The 20,576-nt window shown below is 36.6% G+C and overlaps 1 protein-coding gene and 1 long non-coding RNA gene across 4 annotated transcripts in view; one reads left to right on the forward strand and one right to left on the reverse strand.

Annotated features, from left to right (window-relative positions):
- Stet (stem cell tumor) overlaps nucleotides 1–20,576 on the reverse strand; it is a 373,411-nt gene that overhangs the window by 278,922 nt on the left and 73,913 nt on the right. The window lies entirely within an intron of this gene.
- The window catches only part of LOC140665595 (uncharacterized), a 183,280-nt gene that overhangs the window by 120,249 nt on the left and 42,455 nt on the right, over nucleotides 1–20,576 (forward strand). The gene's annotated exons all lie outside the window — the stretch shown is intronic.

Raw genomic sequence — 20,576 nt, forward strand, 5'->3', positions numbered from 1 at the left:
AAATATACCGGCTCATATACCGGAACAACCATAAAAATGGGCTACCGTGTGTTTAACGACTTACTGCGATAGAACGGTCACGATACCACATAAAGTAAACTTCGAAAAATAGCAGCAGTTGTACATCCGCAGTATATTATTCATTCCGCATTTATAATAAAAAGAACCGGGCTAACTTGTTGCTGTCATGTTTTACATAATATTAGGTTCAGTTTCACGTAATATCCGGCTGAAATTTTATTAACACACGAAAATTAACACACGAAGAAAATCAATGCATTAATCGAAATGTTGTATTATTTTTACATTTCATCTTTTCTTAAAATTAAAGACATCTTAAGAAAGGTTCTTTAGAAAAGCGATCTTCTATTATATAACTCTCTAATTATTTAAAATAAAGATGGAAGCGACTTGAGAAACCGGGCTACTGGAACCTAGTGACAAGAACTTTTCTTCGCGCGCGGCGGAACTCCCGAACAATCAAACTTACATATGATAATCGCCTAAAATTTCCTTACGGGCCACTCAAGTATTTTCCAGTAAATGCATATGAGCTTGTCGAGCGAATTCGAAGTTGGCCACGGAAAATGGAGAGAACGCCCGTGGGAACTAATCACTATGTACTATGCAGACGCACGTAACGTCTCTTGAACCATCTACGATGCTGAATAGTCGAAGATACTCACGTGCGGTCGTTACCAAAGTTTCCTCGTCGAACAGTAAACGTAACGATCGAATACATGTAACGAAAGGACGAGCAAAGAGAGAGCGAGTGAGAAAAAGATATATATATATATATACAGAGATAGAGAGATAGAGAGAGAGAAAGAGAGAGGAAGTCTACTGCGGATAGATCGGAGATATCTCTAGCCAAGCCACAAAGTCGTTTGCCAGCCAAGTTTCGGCTGCACATACACCGCAACGTGCGCGCAGCTACCTCCCAGACCACGTGGCGACCACGTAGCAACCGCGCCGCTATGTTGCACCACCAAGTTACATTGAGCCACGTTGAAGAGAACGAGATAGAAACCCGCATTTAGCTTATTAGCGGCCCAGAGGAGGTGATCATTCCAAAAAGAGGGAAAAGTTTTAATCGAGCTTGGATACCTATATTATTAACACGATGATTATCACAAACGTGTAAATTATTTCATTAATACTTGTGCATGTGTGATATAATAATAATTATTTAATTTGATCTACAATAATTTAATGAAAATGTCAATTAATACACATTGAATATAAATTCTCGCTAACATATTAATTTGAAAATTACCTTTAATTCTTTTCAATATATATTTTTATCAATAAATACGTTAACATTCCTAAACGTTGATAATAACATATTGCAGTTAATTACTTTTTTAAATTTGACATATATACGTAATAATTAAACAACAAAAGATTTAGTTTAGTTAAATAAATTTTGCAGGAAAGCCTTTGGTAAAGACTAACCACGCAATATCGAAAAATTGATTTTCCTCGGAAAATGTTGAATCATCGCGAATTACACGGTTGAGGATGAGCAACCGTGGATGAAGTTATTACAGTTCTCGCAACGTATGGTTGATCAAGCAGTTTAAAACACGACGAAAATCGACGTAAGAAACATGAGGCAACGACTCGCTCTCGAATCGCTCGTAAACTTCCCGAGCCGAGAAATTTCATCGTTCACGCGGCGGTATAAAACAACGAAATAATACAAATTCTTATAATAAAAGCAATCGTGCGGAGAGCGGCAAACTGAAACAGGAATGGGTAAGAAAGGGAGAGGAGAAATAGAAGAAATTAGGAACAAAGGGAAGAGAAAAGCAGGATCTGACCACCCAGTCGTACCTCGTTCCCTAAACGAACTGTAGACACGAAACCACCAACCGTGCATTATAGAACCGTAAACCATCGTTGATTATTACGCCTAATAAGGTAGATGTGACAAGGAAACGAAAAACTCCCACGTCGACAATCGCTGTACCTATTCGGAAATGTTAGGTTCCAAGGAACTAAGCGGCAATCTTTGTCCGATAAGTAATTAAATGTCAAAATTAAAACGACGTATGAGTAATGTACACAATATAAAAATAATAATCGAAAATTTTTGGATACCTGTATAGATTTAAAAAAAAAAATTAAATATAATTGTTAGATTTATTTGCCAAATTCTGTCATTTATGTAAAAAATCTGAAATTTAAAAAATCGATATAAATATAATATAATATAAATAAATAAAAAAATTTTAGACATGTACATTTAGATACGTATATATAAAAAAAATTTATTCATATAACCAATAATTAGTTTTCCAGCATTAAACTTGTACATTAATTGAAAATTATTACTTGGAATATATTCATTTATATATATATATATATATATATATATATATATATATATATATATATATATATATTTAAAGTTACATGCGACGAAAAATTGCAACATGAAAGCTGAGGTAAATAGAAAAAATTTTTCACATCTGGACGCAAAAGAGAATTCAATTATTAGCCATTCAGCGCGACGTGTATACGTGCAGATTTTATTGTCTCGGTTCTGTGGTGTGTATGACATCGTTAAATGTGAATACCGCGAAGCACTGTGGTGAGCCCGCAAGATGAGAAAATTACATTTTTACCGAATATGAATGTGGCCTTTTGCGCTCGAATCCCGTGGAAAGAGTATAAACGCAAATAAAATTTGATTTCAGCCGGAATAGCGGCATTTAAATATTGGATTCGGTTCAACGATAAAATATGCAGGATTGAACGTGGATTCATTGCGACAAATATAATATTTTACTTTTTTTTCCTTTTTTTTTCGCACGCCAGAGAAAATTATCAGGATAATATTTACATCCGTTGGCAAATTATTTGTTATTTACATTTTTACATAATAAAATCTACTAAACCTGCCAATTTTGTTGTTTCAACTACATGTATTTTAAATTGCACTGACATCGTTGTAAACATCGTTGTAAACATTAATCTTGGAGAAGAAAGAAGTAGAGAATCACATTTAATGGTACGACGTATAAAAATCTTTTGCACCTGCACAAAACCGAAATAAAAGGATTTAAATAAAATAAAATTTAAAAATTTCATTCATGTTTTATTATATTTTCCAAGTACGGGAAAGAGGTAGCAAAGGCTTTCACAGGCTTTTACAAGCGTTTGGAAAAGCGTCTGTCATGTTCCTCGCTTATACCGTCCGTCATTTAACGTCGGCGATGAAAAGAATTTTCGAACACACACACAAACCCACACGACACAACCTCCGTCAAAAAATACAAGCTCTCGCAATTCTCGCTTGCGACGACAAGCCCGGAAACCGCGAAGAGAGATCAAGGACCGCGTGAGTGAGCAGGAGCTGCGATTCTTGCGTCCTGAATCACTCTTGTATCCTCGCAATCACCGTCGAGGAAGAAAGTCGAGGCGTTTGAGAACCATCGTCCTAAACAATGGTGAGAACTACGCTGATTGCGGGACTCTGAGGAACACAGAAAGAGGAACGAGGAAGCGGGAGGTGAGCAGAGAGGGCTTTCGAGAGTAGAAACGTCTCGAAGCAAGACCATCGGGAATCATCCTGGCACCACCTGTGCGAACTACTTTACCAAACAATCTCTCTCGCGGTAGTCACCGCCGTTGCTACGAGAGTCGTTCGACCGTTACGATACTGGTTCGATCGGGTCGTTACAACGTCGCGGGACAATGCCTCCCATTCAAACCCAGTGTCGGATGTCGCGACACATTAGGCGGACGTCCGTGGCCACACTAGGGATTGCTCATCCAGCTGTTCGTCTCGGATGGGATAGGAGCAGATTGACCGAAACTTCTTTCCCGATGGACGTGCGAACGACAACTTCATTGGAATATATTGGGTGGTACCGACATATTAATTCTGTTGCGCAATATGCGACACATATCCAGTATGTAAATGTCAAAATGTGAACACCAGACTTGAAAACGATAAGAAGAATAGACGTTTTTTACTCGGCAAGTATTCAGTCAGCTGCCACAAGTCCGTCATTGAGTTCAACAAGTTTCAAAATTAATTCAATCAAATATTACAATGAACACAATTCGTGTTATAATTGGTATCATAAATCAAAACCTGCAAAAATTAAATATCAGATTTCTCCTTTCTGAGAAATATCACTTCTCATTTATCTACTCGCAATTAATTCATCAATCTTCGAGTGAAATCTTGGTAAGAATTGTATATCAAAATTAAAAAATCAGTAAAATTTTTAGAGAAAAGAAAACAGAATTTTTTTTTAGTAAATATCACAATCTGTTCATTTTTTATAATCATTGTTCTCTAAAATTTATTGAAGAATTTGCTGTCGAAAATAACATGATAAAGGAAGGATTTATTAGTGGTGCAGTGTAGAATGACATGCGAAGTTGCGCGGCAAAAATTGCGATTGTTACTAGACATCCGCGGCTGTCGGCGGGCTAAATTAACGACGAAGAAGGAAATAAAGTGGGAAAGGCAAACGACGTGGAAAGTAATTAGTCGTGAGCACCCAAGTTATTATCACGCAACGTGCATTTTGCACAGAAAAGGACAAATTATTTTGGCGTCATTGCGCGTACTGCAGTCTCATACAGGAATAAATCATTCCATGAGTAATTATTGCGATCATTCTCGATGCCTTCTCAGCAACTTGAAGAGATATTTGCATTTATATAGCGATGAAATCGTGCAATAAAAAAAATTCGTTGCATGAGTTTGTAAAAAATATAACTGTCTAAAGGAAAGCAAATTAACCAATCACTGTCCTTGTCACTAATTATTATTATTATATAGTATATAAAATCAAACCACCACATTTTTTTTGTTTATCAACACTTTTCTAAAAAAATTCAAAATCCGCTCAATATATATTCTTAATTAATCTATAAGAAAACTTATATTTATGATAAAATCAAGGACACGTCAATTACATCGGTCGTAATTAACAGGGCGAAAATAAAGAAGGAAGAAAGGTATCCTTTAGGAACGACAAACGAGACGCAATTAACCGAGGCAGCGCCGCGGGACGAGCCACTCGTTGGCCGATCGCGGATGCGCGATTAGGGAATAAGACGCGACGTGCCTTGACCGTTGTAATTACGCCTGTCACGAGCTGACGTTATGTCGCTGCCAAGAGAAGGATTTGCAGTGTCGCGGCTGTTTCATTAAAGGGGTTCTTGCAACATCTGCCAGGAATCGTCCCCAACAATTGAGTGTCGTACGCGCGTGATATCCCGGTACAAGTTGGTTCCATTAGAATACGATTATATATGTATATATATATATATATATATATATATATATATATATATATATATATACACGTGTGTGTATGTGTGCGGAATATATGCCTATCAGAGGAAGCTGTCTGAAAGATGATTAATTCTCTGTCAGTGAGGATAAATTTTCATGGCCAATAGCGTCGAGATTAATATTCTAGCATACTTTAATTGGTCAATTTTTCTGATAATGAGATTGTTAAAGATAAATTCTGCGTGTGCAAAAGACGAAAAATATATATTGAAATTATTTTTCAAAACAGCAAGCATATATATTATTGACATTGCTATATTTCATCTCGGTCGAAATAATAGTTATTTATACAGTCTATATTTATAATCTCATTATGAATATCATTATGCAGCAAAAATATATTTATAAATTAAAGTAGCCGTCTCATAATCTTTAATCAACGACGAATGCTCTTCGTTGTGTCAGTTCGAGTGAGGATAAAAGATAAAGCGTCGAGGAAAAGAAGAAGGAGGTGGGAAGGACAAGCTAGGACAATAGGAGACGAAAGCACAAAGAGAAAGAGAAAAAGGAAACGATAAAGGAGGAGAAGGAGACGCACGCGAGTTTCGTAGGCTGTAATTACCGATATCGGCAGCGCGATCGTTGGCGCAACGAAGGCACATCGTCCCGAAGCAAGCCAGGATGAACGACGGAAGGGAACATCGCGAGAACAGAGGAAAGGTGGAGAATGAGAGAAAGAGAGAAAGACACCGGGCAGGGTCAAAGGTGATTGCGAATATGGCGCGATATACACAGACAGAGCCACGCGAGATCTCTGCCCACCTCGACGCACCTTTCTTTTTTTTTTTCTTTTTTTCCCTCTCCTCTCCCCTTCTCTTTCTTTCTCTCTGTTGTCGAGTTATACGAACATAGACCGCTATGGTCGTACCCACTACCATATGCGAAGGCAGATATGACCGTAAACCATAAGGATCTACGAAGAGCCCCGCGAATCATCCATTGACCACCCACGCGGTATAAAGCTCCTCACGATACTGCGAATCCCCTGCCTTCGTTTCTATCTAGGCTTGAGCTAGAGATTCATCAGAGTCGTCAGAATACAAACATCATCGATTTGCATCCGATATCGAATGAATTTAAGGAATCTACTATATTATTACGAAACGGGATACTTGTTATTATCGTCGAGTCTTATTGTTAGCCTCAAATAATTTATGATGAACTGAAAGACCACTTAATTAAATCTTACACACACACACACACACACACAAACACACGAAGAATGCAGGTATACATGTCGATGTTTTCAAAGAGAAATTAAATCTCATTTCAAGATATTTTCAAGTAATCTATCGCGTGTCTGCTGTAAATTCAAGATATTGCACTGTAAAATTTAATTTGCACGAAAAACCATCGCGTTATTAAATCAATTGATGGATTGCTAGAGATATTGATGAGAAAAAATCTGACACAATAAAAGTGGAGAAGGTTAACACATGGACAGTGAATTACTCGTATTTCAGGCTACCGAACAATTTTAGATCGTTGGTACGGCAGAGCCAACCATTTCGGATTTCATTTGCAGAGTCGTAACTTCTTCGGAATTCCATAAGGATCCCACTTCCTTCCGCCACAGACACGTTATTGGACGACCTGGCATGCCATAGCTTTCCTAGTAGGAATCAATTAAATACACATGAAATCGCGTATGTCCCGTTTACTTTTTGTCATTGAAACTCATAAAATCTTGAATTTTCATTGTAAGCTCGATGATACGAAATTTTATTAAAAAGAACTCTTCGATTGACATTTTGTTCAGATTGCTCAAGTTTTATCTATTGATAGTCTAAGCGGAAACTGTCAATCGTGTTCAAATAACACTAGCGACAGGCAAAGAGAGTCAAATGAAATGAAGGTAGAAAGGCTCAGAGAAAAGAAGCTCACCAAGTCCCGAAATGACGTCGTTTAATCCCTTTGCGGGATTTCTTTCTCTCTCTCTCTCTCTCTCTCTCTCTCTCTCTCTCTCTCTCTCTCTCTCTCTCTCTCTTTTCTCTTTCTTCCATTTCTCCTCTTTCATTTCATAGTGACGGATAAATGGATCGTCAAAGTTCTCATTCTTTTTGACAGTGCAATAACCGAATTCGAATTCGATGGTGCATAGTAGAAATTCGTGGATTTTAATGATTGTGATCAAATAAACATTTTAAAAAATTAGTACAAATAGTAGTTTTCATATCATATCTATTTTATAAAATTGCAGATGTTCTAATTTATAACTTTATAAATTATATAACTATAATTACATAATTTTGTAAATTTGTATAAAGTTTCTCAGGAAATTTTTTTTAATATTTAGAATTTAATTACGTTTGTTTCTTTTACGTATACATTTTATTTTGCAAGCATTCTACACATATTAAGAATATTATTAATATTAAGATGATAAATAGCTAAATTTTGATATTGTACATACTTCATTAACATTGCCATAATGTTGATATATGCTGGATAAATAGATCAATTCGATATCTCTCGCTTGTTTTTTTGATCGCACATATTCTTCTTCAAGATGAAACGAGAAACGTTCGATAACGCTAGGCAATACTCAATAAGGTAGCTCACGAATCCAAGAACGAATCAGTTAAACGGCCTTTTGAAGGAGGTCCATTCAATTCGATTCGATATCGCTGATCATTAACCTCTCGTATAGAGAGCAGCCTGCACGTCGGGATAAAGTAATTAGCCTTCGACCTCAGCAGCCGGCCTTGTTCGGCCTGCCGCTGGCGTAATTCTTTCAGTGCTTTCTCTACCAATTTGGCAATTAGCTTCGCCGTAGTATCGACCCCCTCGAAACCTCTCGATCGCACTTTGCGTGCGGGAATCGTAACAGTAAATCGTTTAGTATACGCCACTCGTAAGATCTCGTATCACCGAACATACTTTAACATATTTTAACATATTTTAACATAGCGACACGAACATTGTATATGTATATGTGTGTGTTATATTGAATAAGAATATATATTATATACCTCGAAATATACTAGAAATTACGCAGAGCTATGAAAAATGTTCTCTCTTTAGTAGCAAAAATCTCTCTTTTTCTCCTCAAAATTAGCTTTTCATAGTCAATCCGGCAAATGACCGATACGAATTTTATTACAAAGAGTTCCTTTGAGATCGCAGACAAATAGGAATTGTTCGTTTCGCAGGAGAGAGGTCGGGATTCGAGCGTACTTGCCTCTTTCTCTCCTCGGGTTCTCGGTCTCTCCCTCTCGGATCCCCGAGAGGCTCAAGGCGACCCGTGGGAGCCACGCGCCTGCCGTGCGCCATCTCTCCCTCCACCTTTTCCTTCGCCCTCCTCCGTCTCGCCCTCTTCCCGGTCTTCTCTCTTTTCCTCTCACGATCTCCGTGCGCCTTTCGTTACACTCGCAGCTCTCGGACCCCGGCCATCAGGTTAACCGTAGAAGAGATGCGTACTCGAGGCGAAGCGCGGATCGATCCTCGGAATGATTTTTCTGATCTCGCGATGATTTATCACGCGCGTAGTCAGCACAATGGAAATGCATATATTGAGGAACACATGTATCGAGCGAACCTGAATTAAAATTTATTTTATAAATTATATAAACATTTTTTGATATGCAAGGCAGGATTATAAACTTTTCTTAAACCAGTTGTTTATAAAATCGGATAAGCTAAAAAATTGATTTCAGTAAAAAGAATGTTTTTTTTTTTTTATATAATTTGTGCAAGATGCAATCTATTAAGCTGTAATTTATTTCTTATTTTTTTTCTTTTCTATTATAAAGTTTTAAAGAATATTCAGATAATGATATTACATATTTTATTGCCTATAAAATAAGCATATTTTACGAATTTTTATCGAAGTTTGAAAAATTCACCGAAACAAAAAAGGCTATCAAGATACAAGAAAATCCAAATCCAATATTCAGCAAATCAAAAGTTTACGAGGCCCAAATTCATGTAGTTTCGCGTATCTACATATTTTTTCTTCTTTTTCTATAAAAAGTATCACTGTATCGCTTTGAAAAATATTTTCCGTACATCAGAAAACTTTTCCGCTACATTTTTATAAACTGAAGAAGAGACATTCTCGGACACACACGTGTGTGTAACTGACCTCGGTCTTCCGCGAGAAACGGATGCCGTGACATTTTCGATATCGCCAAAATTCATTTCGCGGATTCCACGTGACAAAGGAAAAACGAAAGGCTATTGTAGTGAAAGTATTTCACTTTTGTGGCGAGTGGGAACTTTCGGTGACCCTTCGCTCGTCAGCTATCCGTACTTACAACGGACACATATGTCCATGTTCCATTGAGCGGATAGAAATTGTAATGGCAGTGAATCGCGGGAAAAAAAAACAGGGAAAAGGGATTCTGAAATTGGACAGAAAGAAAGAGAGAGAGAGAGAGAGAGAGAGAGAGAGAGAGAGAGAGAGAGAGAGAGAAAGAACGGGTGCGACGCGGCTTTTCCTCAAAAATGATGGGATCCAATATCGCGCTCGAGTTGGAAGGCGAGGTACCGCAGTTAGCCGGACGTATAAGGAGACTACCTTCACCCTCTATTTTCTTTATTATCGTTCGTCGCGACTGTGTGCAACTTGGTGTGAGTGGAAACGTAAGTCTAGAAAAAGGAAACGTATCTGGCCGCGGAAGGTCCGTCCCCGCGGACCGTTCCATCGAACGCGATTTCAAGGCTGACTGCCCGTATAAAGTGAAAAACTTTTCTTGAAGTCCGAAGAGTGTCTATGCGCACACTTGCGCACATACACACACGCATATATATATATATATATATATATATATATATATATATATATATATATACAATAGTGAGCGTGTATAATATACGTACATGTCCAGTCTATACTTATTTCCATTATGAAGAGAGTCGTCAAAGTATTTCTTTTTTTTATTTTTCAAACTGAAACATTCCCGGCCCCGTTTTTATATCTTTCACCACAATTCGCATGTTATGTACTTAAATATCCGATAATTATGACCTGAGTAATTGCTACATGTATCTGTTTAATATTATAACAGCTATAATTAATTAAATAAACAATTAATTTTTCATTTTTATATTTCATATTCTAAAATATCTATAATGCATTACTCAATATTTAATCGATTATAATCGATTAAACTCTGAGAGGAAGAAAAAGTCGATTCTTTTCATCCAAAAGCTTATCTTGACTAAGTTATCTGCTTTCTCAAATAATTGATTCAATTATGGTTTCTGAATTTCGATATACAATAAATCACGTTTTATGACCATTATGAAATTTTTGCAACATAATCTTTAAGTTAAAAGAAACCGTTTAACGAGTATCTGCTTTTTCGCATAATACACATCTCGCGATTCTTATTATTTATTATCCCGTCGTTAAATTAACTGGCAATGTTCGCGGAGAACCGAGTGCTCGGGTAAAAATAAATTAGGTTGGATTTCGTTCAAATTAATGAAAACAAAAAGTATCAATTTATAATCGTCATTAAACCACAGCGATCTATATACATATATAAAACGTCCAACGTTTCGTAGAATAAAGTGGACGGTAAACGCGATTTCAATTATGAACGGAATTATGTCGCGACACAATTTCCAATTTGAATCGAGGTTCCCTGGTTGTCGCTTTTCCGTTGCTGACCGACGCGTCACGTCGCATCGTGACGTTAATGAAACAAGAACGCGGAGATACGAGGCAGGCAGGTGTCGCAAAGCGAAGCGGTTGAACAGACAGCGGATACGCGACGCGCAAAGTAATAGAAGTGTCATGGACAAGTGCATTTGTTCTGTCGTCCGAAACGAGAAATCGATCCCAGCGAGCGCCTCGCGTCTGATGGACCGCGCGAGACTCACGAAGAAGACAGTTATTCTGAGAAAAGCCGAAAACTTTTGCCACCCTAGAGAGCTAGAATATATAGACTAAAAGTGCGACCACTTTAGAGATGACAACATTCGTTGTCGTATCCATTTTTAGCAGTAAATATATTTTAAATAAAAATTCTGACGAGATAAAATGTAATTATCTTCAAAGAAGAATTAAATTAGAAGTGAGATAAACAGTAAGAGCGTTAAATAGATAAATATTCGTTCGAGAGATAGAGAGAGAGAGAGAGAGAGAGAGAGAGCTCTTCAATTTTTTTAAATATTTAATATTGTATCTGAAATTGTTTCAATTACTATATTATAGTAAAAAGAAACATTCAGTGATTTTTAAACACTCTGCATAAAAATCATCTATATATTCCAACGTTGATTCAGTGATAAAGTATGTCGAAAAGACTAGAGGGAGAGGAACAGGTAGGAAGGCCGTCGTCCGGAATGGCGACGAAGGTTACCGTCCGTGTGATGCAAATGAACTCCTAAATTAAATTTAGTCGTTCCGACAGGCAGGAAAAGAAGCATAGAGAGAGGAGGCTTCCGTTCCCTTCCCATGGGACTTTGCCGGTGAGATTACGACGACACGAGGAAAGTTCCCTGTAGGAACATCAGCGAAGTTTCGTTCGCCGATTGCTTTTGACTTCGAGGATTGTACAAACGATCTCCCGCCAACGTTCGTATATGTGTCAAATTCGCGGTAGATAGTATTCCGACGCGACGACACGTAAAATCTTCAGCTTTGCATCAAAATATCCGATATCGCTCTGACAATAGTAGTTATCTCGCTCGCCTCTGTTGCGTATGTCACGCACGTAAATTCCGTCGCGCGATGCGTGTTTTCCGTCAGATTGATAATTCGCGAATTTCACGAACGTTTTAGTTTGTAATTAATAATTACAATTCTGTAATACTCGACCATAATTAATGATATAATATAATAATTCTGTAATATCCAGATATTAAGTAGTATTTATTATATAATAATGCAGAATAATGTTATGTTTAATTAATGTGGTAATATTTATACTTCAAATATTTTCGTTTTCGAGTGATTTTTCATTTTTTTAATAAAAATTTAACCCCGACAAATAAATCACGCACACATACGCGCACGTATTAGCATGAAAATTGATTTGTTTCTAGTTTAAATTACAATAAATCAAATCATTTTTAGGAAAATTAATTATCAGTATTTTTTATTTGAGAAGATTTGAGTCTTTTTAAAGTGTGTTAATTTTTATAAGTCTAGACGATAAAATTTCCTTGCATGTTCTTATCATTTTCCAGTGGCATTCTGCGAGAAGAGTTTCGAGCAAAGTTTCAACGTGAAACTCTAATCAGGTCTCTTTATTAAAAGTTCAGAACGTTATGGAATTTTTTTTTGCAGCTCATTCGTGCTTAATAAAGCATAAATCCTTCGGGAACGAGAACATATCGCTCTATCGATCGTCATAGAAACTTTCAATATCCAGATGGGTAAAGTCACAAAACGGAGAAAGTAAATTTCTACGAAACTTTTCGCATTGATGAAAGGCGTCGCGAACAGATTTGCATCTCATTCCATGACTTGATTATTATGACTGACGACAGTACGTGTCATAAAACGCGATAAAGCATTACTTTAAATTATGTGAAATGTATTGAGTTTCTAACATAAGTCTTTCTTTATCTATGTAAAATATTATTATATACATGTTTTCTAACATAACATACTTATTTTAATCAAAATTTTCAGAATCTCTCATTTTTCCTCTAATATTTATTAAAAGATTACTTATTATTTCTTTAATTAAATAATTTTTATATACATCTATACAATTTAATCTAATACAATTCAGTTTTAATCTCCAGTTTATTTTTTAATTTAATTAATAAACTAAATAATCTTTTGTTAGTTTTTGAGTAACACAAACATTATAAACAAATACGAGTCATATGAAAATTGTGTAGTTATGTGCCTATAAAATTGACGTCACATTCTCAAACCGATAATCGTATGTAGGACCCAGAGTTCTGGGTGGGCGTTTTTCCCAGGCTCGCGCGCGATCGTTCCCCCCTACTGATCTGGCGCCTCGATCCCGCATTGCCAGGTAAAATATTCGGACTGGTCGTCGGAGACTCAGTCTGGACAGATGAAGGTGTTACGTGTCCAGCGCGCACGAAACACGTCTCCTCCCGACGATGCTTTCCGATGCCGTGTTTCTCCCTTGGTTAAAGATAAAACGAGCAGCAGAGAGATGAGAAACACAGACAGAAAAAAACAAGAAGGGACGAATTAAAGAGGCGAAAACAAAGGAAAAGCGAATAAATATAATACTCGCCATCATTATAGTTTTAATCGTAAACATCTCGATGTAACGCTATACGGCAGAAAAATATATATTTATTAATTTTCTTTACTGCTGACACACAATATCTTAAATCAAAAGTATCTTTATTTTCTAGTCAGCTTTTAACGGTTTTAGATAAGCGGTACAAAATTTAATAATGATTATCGCTGAATAATTCTATTCACTGACAATAATTTTGATAATAAAGACACACAACTCCAATTACATTTCCAATTACAGACCTATGTGTAGGTAACACTGCTCAAAGTACGAAAAATATCAATTTTTTAAAGATGTCAGTGATATTAAGAATAACACATCGATTGTAATTATACGAAAAAAATAATATATGATAGATATTCATGCGTCGCACTAGAAATATTCAGACCAGTACATTGAACGGTGAACGTATCGTAACAAAACCAAGAAATAATGGAAGAGAGACGCGAGGGTGATGAGTGGGAGAGAAAGGGGAAGGACCGGCGGGGTGAAATGGAAGAGAAGCGGAATGTGGGAAGAAAGAAGAAGAAGGACGCGAGAGGAAAAGAGATGGGGAGAGTTAAAGGGCTCTCGGTATGCGAGAGCGTGGGCGTGGGTCCAGACTGGGCGCGTGTCTCTACGCGTTCCTCCGACGCAGAAATTGCAGGAACAAGAGAACAGAAACAGGAGAGAAAGAGAGAGAGAGAGAGAGAGAGAGAGAGAGAGAGAGAGAGAGAGAGAGAGAGAGAGACAGAGTGCGAGGCAAACGAAGAAGAGGATAAGAGAGATATTGGAGAGAAAGAAGAGAGTCTAGTCCAGAGAGAGGCGCGATCGCGTCCCGGGTGGGCAGGATCGCTTCGAACTCTCAAAAATTTATGGCCGGCGCTTCGACCTACGAGCAAGAGGTGTTACTCCCGGGTCCTTGGGGCAGGGACCATAAGATTTACGCAACGCCGACAAGAGAGGAAGAAAGAAAGAGTGAGGCAGGGAATGAGAAAAGCGGGAGAGAGCGGGGAAGAGACGACTAAAAGAAGATCCACGAATGCGAGCGTGTACGCTAACGAAAGAGCGATCGAGCTCGTTAACGTCCGTTCGGATAATCGATAGTACGGACGCGCCGTCTGATTATCGAGTGCGCGAGAGAAGGGAAAATAGCTCTCTGCACACCAGGAATAAATATTTGGACGTGTTACGGAAGCCGGATTGCGACGCGACGTCGGGACGCCGGATAAAGTAACGTGAATGATAAAAATGTCGCTGAAATAATTCACTTAAAGCGTCTGCGGAACAATTACGCTGTTTCCGTAGTATCTACCTAACATTGTATTAAAATTACATGTCACCTATACTAATTGTGATATGTGTAACATGATATATATTATGATTAGTCATACAGTATAATTATACGATGTAACTGCGACAAAATTATTCAGTTATGAATAAAACATGTTGTCGCGAAAATTTAATGCAATTTGATTAAATCTAAAATTATAGAAAAAAATAGATGTATAATAATTTGACTAAAAAATATTTTAATTTCTAGAATACCTGCATTTTTTAGTTTATAAAAACATTAAACACATACAATCTCTCACACAACTACATATCTTAAATATTTCTCTATAACATGCCACGCTGCAGAACACGCGAGTTGTTGAAGAAAAATTCTAAAAATTGGCGCTTTTATGTGAGACAGAGAAAAAGAGAGAGAAAGAAACTTGTTCCGGAGGGAAACTCTTTTTGAAATTCACACGACGGATTTTCCGATCATTTGCGAGTGAAATAGTCGAACGGTAGAGCGATGTCGGCCGCACCTGTGAGAAGATATTTCAGATCGCAACGACTGTCTAGTGTACTCGAGTGCGGAAAAATCGTATTTTCTTTGCATCTGCCAATCAGTCCAGCGTTTTCAAAGCCTCAGTTTAAGCTAAGTCACATAAAACTGGTTCTGACCAAATAAAAATATCTCTTTTTTCGATTTCCGTCGCATGTCTATCTACATAGTATGAGTTCAAATTTGACATGCGATATTTTTGTTGAAATTCACTTTGTATATAAATTTTATATCCTGCCAATATCAAGAATTATATATTATCAATACGTCGCTCGTTACATGAATATATTCATCATATTATTATTATTTTCATGTAGAAACATATTTTTTTACTAAATTCAATTGATACTTCTAATTTTAACTTTTAAAATTCAAATAAATTTCAAATATATTATATTTATGCTTTATGATATATTTGACAAATCAATATTTGCTTTTATTTTATATACTAAATTAATATTTTTTTATTAATACTTATTATTAACATAAAGAACATTATAAAATAATTGATATAAAATGATTGAAAGTTGAAATATTAAATATTCGTTTATTTAGTACAATTATGATATTAAAAAATATATACACTCCGTCTTAGTTTTTCTAATTAAAATTGTGTAGAAAAAAGATTATTAATTATATAATTCGGATGCTATATAAAGTATAGAACAATGGATTTTCTCGTTTATTGAACTCATTAAAGGATATATTTACCACCTATCAGAAAATGCTTCATATCCTCGCGCGATCGTTGTCCAACCGTTTATTTATTTGCATCAGAATTGTGTTCTATACAAATATGTACAAACGTTTCTCGATTAAACACACAGTGAGTGGCAAAAAAACTAGAAAATGTTTGCAAATTGCAAGATTATGCAATCAGTAAAAGCAATAGTTAAATGAGAAGTTAAGGAAATGTTCAATTCAATCAATTTGGATCAATTTAAATCGAGTCAAAATTAAAAATTTATAGTTAACAGAAAATATATAAAATAAAAGAATTTAAAATTAATAAATAAATAGAATGGCCCTTTAATAAAATAGTAAAGGAAATATAAAGCATATAAGAACAATCTTAAAAAATTTATTTGAGTATGAAACAAAATATATTCATATAATTAAGAATCTAAAGCATTGATAATAATATACAAAAAGAATAAAATTAAATTAATTTAGATTCCCCTCATTATATAAATATATTTTATTTTGTACTCAAAAAAGTTTTCTAAGATTGCTCTTGTATATCTTTTATTTCCTTTATGAATTTAAAATTATTCGTTTTCTAGAAATAAATGAGAAAATTCCAAGACAGGATAAAAAGATTTTTAAAAAAAGATTACGACTGACGAGCAAATTTTTTATTCATAATTTGATTCTACCTTTCAATTCTATTCATTCACCTATAGACACAGATTGAGACTAATATATATCTATAAGAGAAAATATAATGAGCGCACTTTTAATTGCTTTATCAGAGAATTACTAGGAAAATTCGAAAAAAAAGGATGCAGGAACAGACGAGAGAATTTTTAATATGCAATTCTCCAATCCCATTGTGACTCACTGTTACTCTAGACATGGATTCCAGCTAGCATACATGGCATTCATTTAAAAGCTCGCATCGTGGTAATATTCCAACGCATAAATATCACGCGGCTCGCGTTTTGTCGTGTTTTCCATGGGCCATAAAAGCGCACCCGTTTTTCCTGCCATTATCTCGCCGGTACGTACCGTCGATGAGAACGGGCATTAGATAAATACCGGCGTGAACATCCGCGCGACGCGACGAGGGGGTGAGAGAGAAAGAGAGAGGGCAAGCGTTAGCCGGCTTTAAAAGAGAATAAAAATATTTATCGAGCAAACTCGGAACGGGCCTCCGCCGTCGCATCGCCAGCGGGAGAAGAAAAAGGATGACGAAAAATGGTCTCGAAGTTTGGGGGAGGTGGCGGAGGCGGAACGGACAACCAAATGAATTTTGAGTGGAGTATTACTCCGCGTGTTAGGACCCGCGCGCGCGCGCCAGACTTGGAGGGGGATGAAAGAGACGTGGAGTATTATCGGAAAACGGTAAATATTTCTCGGCGTATACGAACCAATAGATATAAAAGGGGGTGAGAGAGGATGGGGAAAAGAGAAAGAAAAAAAAAAAAAAAAAAAAAAAAGAGAGAGAAGGAATAAAGTCGAGTGGAATCTTGTTCTACGCTACGATTATCGCGCGCGCATCTCCAAGGAAATCGTCGACGCGTACGGGTAAAGGGAGTAGAGGTAAGAAACGAGGAAGTAAAGCTTGAAGAAGGACGGATGAGAAGAAGAATCCGCCTGGGAAACGGTTCTCCGCGTTGGAATTAAAATCGAACGATCGTTCTCCACGCGCGCGAGAATGGCGCGTCCCTTCTGTTGTTTCCCCTACATTTCCTTTATCCTGTCGCACTCTTCGTATACGATATGCGTTCTTTTCTTCCTTTTACGCATCTTTTGTCTCTCGTGTCGCATATACAGTAATATCGCGAGCGCAATAAATACCGACGATTTTCATATGTTACTCGTCGAATGGCTCGATAAACAGCTTCGATCGGCGTTTTCCGAACCCCCGGTGGGGAGTAAAAGAGGCCACGTCATAGGAGAAAAAGAACGTATGACAGGCCGATTTGCCATTTCCGTGAAATACAAATGACACATACAGCTAATGATTGAACTATACTAAGCTTCCTAAGTCCCGATATGTACGCTCGATTGCTCCCATCGCTGTTGTGATTGTGTATCGAACACCTCTAAGGAACAAAGAAGATTGTTACACCTCGCAAGAGTAATGATCGTGTCATACAACTCTTCATTTCCTGTTCGCTTTTTTTAAGAAGGGCCAACCAATCGACTTACCGAAGAAGGAAATGGTATCTTAATAGATCTTTGGCAAACTTATCGCGATTATTATTTGTATATTATGTTGCAGACGTCAAGTGTTACCTAATTATTAGAAAAAAATCTTAGTATTTATCTTATCGCGGATAATAATAATTTCTCGTGATGTCGACGCAACGTATGTCTGGCAAAATCTTATCGATATGTAAGATATACTATAGATATCTGATATTTTAAATATTAAATATTTTTTCTCTTTTAAATATTAAATATTTCTCACTTGCTAAAAGTACGCATATACAAAGACGATTTGATTTGATGCTTAAATTTGTCATTTGAAATTGTCTAAAAATTTAAAATTTCATAAATATCTCAATAAATAAATAATCTCTATACTAAATTCGATTCAACATGAAAACCGTTTTCTGATACATATTGCAATTTTATTTCCGTTGAATATTTAACAATATTAAGAATAAAATATAAATGTAGAAAAAATTTTTTAAATACTGAAAAATTTAATAGCTGCGGTAAATTTGATTTGATATCCGATAAACAATCACTACATGATACGTAAATATAAACTTTCACTATATCGTATAGATACATCTATTTTGCTTAACTCTCCTCTTTCTTTCTGTCTGTGTGCTTTGCCGTCTCGTCGTCACATTATCGACAACATGTTACACCAAGCTGCTGACGTGGCATGGCAAAGCCAAATCCACACATCCAGAAGAGAAGTTTATCGTGCGAGAGCAGTCAAACTAGCCTGCGGGAACATTCGCGCAGATTCGAGAGGCAAACCCGTCGTACGGGAGAGACGCGAAAGAGACGCGGAATTACGCGAGCGAGAGCAATCGACGGGCGCGCTCACAGAAAGGCTACGTGAAATGGCAACGCCTGCACAGCAACAAACGACAGTGAGAAACGGATAAACACGACGGTAAACTCGGAAGCGCTTTGTCCGGTGCGCCGACGAGCGTCGCGACGCCGGGTGTCGTTTTCACGGTGGCTTGAATCGCGCTTGCTGTGTAAACCGCTTACGTGCCACGCGGATGAAAACTAGATCCCTCGGTCGTACACCATGGAGCCCACAGAAGGAAGTCGAGCCGCCAAATAGTTTCGCGCGCGACGTATCTCGTGTATACCTGTATCCGTGTTCGAGCAATTCACGGTAGACACACTCGTCATTGAGGATGACGGGGAGAGAAGAGAGGCACAATACGGATGGACAAATATTTGAGCGTCCGTGAGAAACGCGAACACCATGTATCGAACGTCACTGACGAAACGTTTGATGTGAATAAGCGGGAGAGAGAGAGAGAGAATAGAGATAATCGAGATGGAGTCAGAAAGTCATCTATATTATTACAATAATCGGAAAATCAGATTATCAGAAAAAGAATCTATCGTTCAAATTTTGTGCAATCTTTTTTTTTAGATGTTAAATATATAAAATTTCATATACGTTTTAAAAAAAAAAAAATATTCTCTACATTCAGTCTTTATCTTTCAACTCTTTAACTACGAGTGTTTTCTAAGTATCTTCTATCGTTAATAGACATATTATGTTTTCTTTAATAAAGATTTGTATGTAATATGCTATGCATTGAGTTAAGTTAATCACAAGGTAGTTATCGCGCCACCAAATAGAACGAGATGGACTAATTGATTATAGTTGGAGATTAAAGAAATACATGCGCACGAAATTAACGATTTGAGTTTAGCGTTGCAAAAGTAATGGCGCTTTTGTAAAACGAATTCGATAGAACGATGGCAAATGTTTAATTTTTCACGCGCAAACATACTGCATTTCTCATTATCGATGTTTTGATAAGCGTGGTAAACGATCATCATTTATGGCTGATTATTCTTTCGCAGCCGATCGCACATATAATTGGCAAGCAGAAAGAAAATGAAGAAAGAGCAAAAGCTAAGTAAAGCCTGAAACTGATTACTCTTGAAAGTTTTTGCCAGAGAGAAAAATCAAATTAAAAAAAGTATTAAGAGAAAATGTTTGTTATATATTAATTTATAAAGATCGATGAGATCCTATCGTGAAAACAAATTTTTCAAAAATAAAATCAATATAATTATCTGTATTCAATTTTATATTTATTATTTAAAAAATATTTTCTTGATTTTGTAAAAATTATCAACGTCAACACTGTAAATTATATATATATATATTTATCGTATTATCTCAACTAATCTTGATATCAAAAAATTGACAGAGATACTTCTGAGCAGTAATACTCTGTGAGCCTTGACAGTTGAGGACCATCCTTATGGAAACTCTTGACTCGGGAGAAAGTATCATCGACAGAAGATATCCAAAGATAAGGCGAATGAAGGAAGAAAGGAAGGATATTCTTGATAAAAATACGATTGTCCGCATGGG

The sequence above is a fragment of the Anoplolepis gracilipes genome, chromosome 5 (assembly GCF_047496725.1).
Source record: "Anoplolepis gracilipes chromosome 5, ASM4749672v1, whole genome shotgun sequence".
Lineage (NCBI taxonomy): Eukaryota > Metazoa > Arthropoda > Insecta > Hymenoptera > Formicidae > Anoplolepis > Anoplolepis gracilipes.